This window comes from Galeopterus variegatus, unplaced genomic scaffold, assembly GCF_000696425.1.
Source record: "Galeopterus variegatus unplaced genomic scaffold, G_variegatus-3.0.2 Scaffold9489, whole genome shotgun sequence".
NCBI lineage: Eukaryota > Metazoa > Chordata > Mammalia > Dermoptera > Cynocephalidae > Galeopterus > Galeopterus variegatus.
In genome coordinates this window covers 37003-40431 of record NW_007735600.1, presented here as the reverse complement: position 1 = coordinate 40431, position 3429 = coordinate 37003, and the positions used below count along the sequence as shown (strand labels likewise).

The 3429-nt window shown below is 36.9% G+C and overlaps 1 long non-coding RNA gene across 1 annotated transcript in view; it reads right to left on the bottom strand.

The window, feature by feature from the left end:
* Window positions 1–448: 448 nt before the first annotated feature.
* Window positions 449–3429, bottom strand: part of LOC103609334 — a 30556-nt gene continuing 27575 nt past the window's right edge. Inside the window, exon 4 of the long non-coding RNA XR_552123.1 lies at window positions 449–1771. This is a non-coding gene — a long non-coding RNA (uncharacterized LOC103609334). The remainder of the gene's footprint in view (window positions 1772–3429) is intronic.

Sequence of the window (3429 nt, the reverse complement as noted above, 5' to 3'; positions counted from 1 at the left end):
TTGATTTGGAATCTAAATCTATTTGACTGCACAGCCTAGACAAGTCATAAAAACATGCAATTTAATTCCAAGGCTTTTCAAGAAGTGTGTTCCTTTTGCTCTGTAAGTCACCCAGCATATCTATCATGAGAAGCTGCTAAGAGTATATCATACTTGAATGTCAAGTATCTTTAAACGTGATGATGGGAAATAAGTCATGGCTAAGTAGGAACATACATCCACGCCCCTAAAGTCACAGTGGTATGCATTCTAATTGCTAGGTCTTTTCTCTAGGATGCTTCAAACACATTTTAAAGTAGAAGCATGGAGTTTTAGTATTGAAGAACTTAAAGTCAGAAGGGCCATTGGAGATTATCTAGTCCAGCTCTCACATTATAGCTTTGGAAAAAACTGATGTCCATGAACGGAAATGGATTTGCCTAGAGATCATAGGATAGTAGTAGAAGAATTAGGAATACAACCTGGGCTTTATTACACAGTGGTAAAAATAATAATGAAAACAACAATAATTACAATAAGAGCTACTACCATTTGGGGGGTATCTGCAATATGCCTTGTATATATATTATCTTACTTAATCCTTAAAACAATTTTTTAATATAGATATTATAATCTCCATCTTGACTAAAAGAAAAGAGTTTCTAATCCTAAGATCACACAGGTAATACATGACAAAACCTAGATTTGAACTGAGTTCTCTTATAGACTCACTATTCTATGAATTTCCCACTACTGTGTTACTTTCATCTTAAATTTAGCATCAACTTTTATTTATTCGTGCTATTAAAGCTATACAAAAATAATTGAAATTTCTATTGATGAGAAAAATAGTATTAAAGCAAATACAATATGTATTTCATGATCAATATCAGAAATCTCTAAAATAGCTAAGCTTGTTCTTGTCTCAAGGAAAGTTTGTAAGAAAACAATGTATACACTGTATTTTACCACCTCGAGTTGTAAAGAAATGGATCATTTGGAAAAAATCAATGTCTTATTCTCTCTACTGTAGGAAATATCAGTTGATTCTACTGTAGACATTCCACATTCCATTTGTGTCTTCAATTGTATAGTCTTTTTTCTTTTTTGGCTTGTCCCAGAAGTTGCTTATATTGCTTTCTTGGGTCACACAGAGATAACAGAAGGAGACTTAGATGTATTCTGTAATGAAACTTTTAGATGAACTCTTCACCTACAGAGGCATCGGTCACCAGAACTGCACTCGAGGAAAACAACCAGTTGTCTTGTGAAGCTTTACCAAAAATTTCTTCAGGGCTGCTTTTTCTCTATCGATCTCCCTGAGCTGGATATTTAAAACCTTCTGGAGTTTTTGAATGTGAAGCCTGGTCCTCTTTTCCTCTCCGAGGTTATACACAAGGGCCTTCCGCAGGTACATGGGGTCTGCTCTGAAGGTGCCCTTCTTCATTACATATCCCATTCCAGCCATGTTCAGTCTTTGGCTAAGGAGGTTCAAGACAGGACAGTGGGACTGCCTGTAGATGTCTCTGAAAAGTGATTTTCCTGTGCTATGGAATATTAGAACCCCAGCACCATGGAAACAGAGTCTCACAGAATCTTGGAGTTGAATGTCGTCAGATATCCAATTAGCCCAAATCCTTATATTTACTGATCAGAAGAAGGTTGTAAACTTGCAGATATTTTTAGTGTAGGAATAGAGATGAGTGTATCGATAAATCAGAATGGCTGTCAGGATGTCTACTGCCATCTTGTGCTTCACCTCAGGTTGAATGGTAAGTGCTTTTGGATGCACCTAAGCAGGGCCAGAATGTTTATGGAGAGAAAAAATGAGAAAGTTGATTCAATCATTTGGCTTAGTCTTAGAAGCTATTCTCAAAAAAAAATAAAAGAAAACAGAACTGCGGTTTTTAGAGGTAAGGTGGGGGAGGGGAAGAGGGAGGGGGCTGGCAAGAAGCTAGTTAAGGGTCACAATGATTGATTATGTTTTGTAAACATGAGCATACTAATTATCCTAATTTGATCCCCACATATTGTACACATGTATTGATATTTGATTCTGTACTCTACAAATATCAATCAATAAAAAATAAACTATTCATCCCTTTATGTATTCACTTGAAGTTGCTAAATAATTGCAAATGTGTCATTTGTGTAGGTTTAGGGTTAGACTTAAATTAGATGAGAACTTTTTCTTGAAGTATCTAGTATTCATATAAGAAAGATCAGGAAGCAGGAAAATAAACATGTACCTATTAATTTGCACAAAAATGAAATAAGAACTATAAACTAAAAACTGATGAGATTATGAGAGATGAAAAGAGACAAGGTGGTGGGGTGGGATGCTTCTTTGAGTATACCTTTTAATTGTTCTTACATATAGAAATATGCTAATTTTTCATGTGCTCAAAAATAACTAAATTCAACAAGGGTTGGGGGAAGTGGCACCTAAACTACTTTATGTGTATTCTAGAATCGAGCAAAGAAGTAAATATTGTGGATAATGAGAGACAGGTTCTCTTTGTTGGAGAAAGAGCTACAAATAAAGAAAGGAGGAGGCTATACTGTGGTGCTGGGTTGGAATGGTAGATATCGCTCTGAATTTATGTTTCTATGAATCTGTATGAATCTGTGGTTCTATGAATCAGCATGAATTCTTGTGAAGAAATGGCTTACTGGAAACTCTGGCCTTCAAAGATGCCGTAGAGACTTGGGACACTGACTCTCCCCAACATGGATTGAGTCTCATTTATTCCCGGCTTCAAAATTCTTTCTGGAAAATGCAGGAGACAGGTTTTATGTCCTCCTCTTTGAGTTTTATCTATGATTTTCACTTAAGCCTAGATTCTACTATTTTATCTCTTTTAAGCTCATTATGGGCAGACACAGGTATAATTCTTCCAGTCCTCTATAATCAGGAGCAGAAAACTTGAGCAACGTGGAATGTTCCTAATATATAGGAAGGCACATTTTTCTTCTGATAGGAGAAATTTACTGATTTTCGGCTTGAACTATGGCCTTTGGAAACCATCAAAAGATTTAGCAGGAACTTATTCATATTATTACTAACTACTCATGAATGTAATAGCTGATGGCCCTGTCAGACCATGCTCAGGAGATGACTCTGGCCCACACACCTGGAAGTGAGGTCCACACCTTTACAGACAGGACACACTGGCAGAGATGATCAGGTTAGCAGGAAGTATGGAAATAAATGTTTGGACAGAGAAGATTTGGGTAAGACAAGATAATGTCTTAAATCACTCAGGTGCTGTGCTGTGGAAAAGGGAGCCGACAGTGTATCCTGACAGCAGAGCCAGGATCAGTGAGTGGAAACTGCAGATCATAGCTCAGGGGCATGAGGGATTTTCCCAGCCTCTAGAGGTGTCCACTAATAAAATAACATCCTTGTTACTAGAGATGTCAAGCTGAAACAGAAGGGTCTTCAGAAAG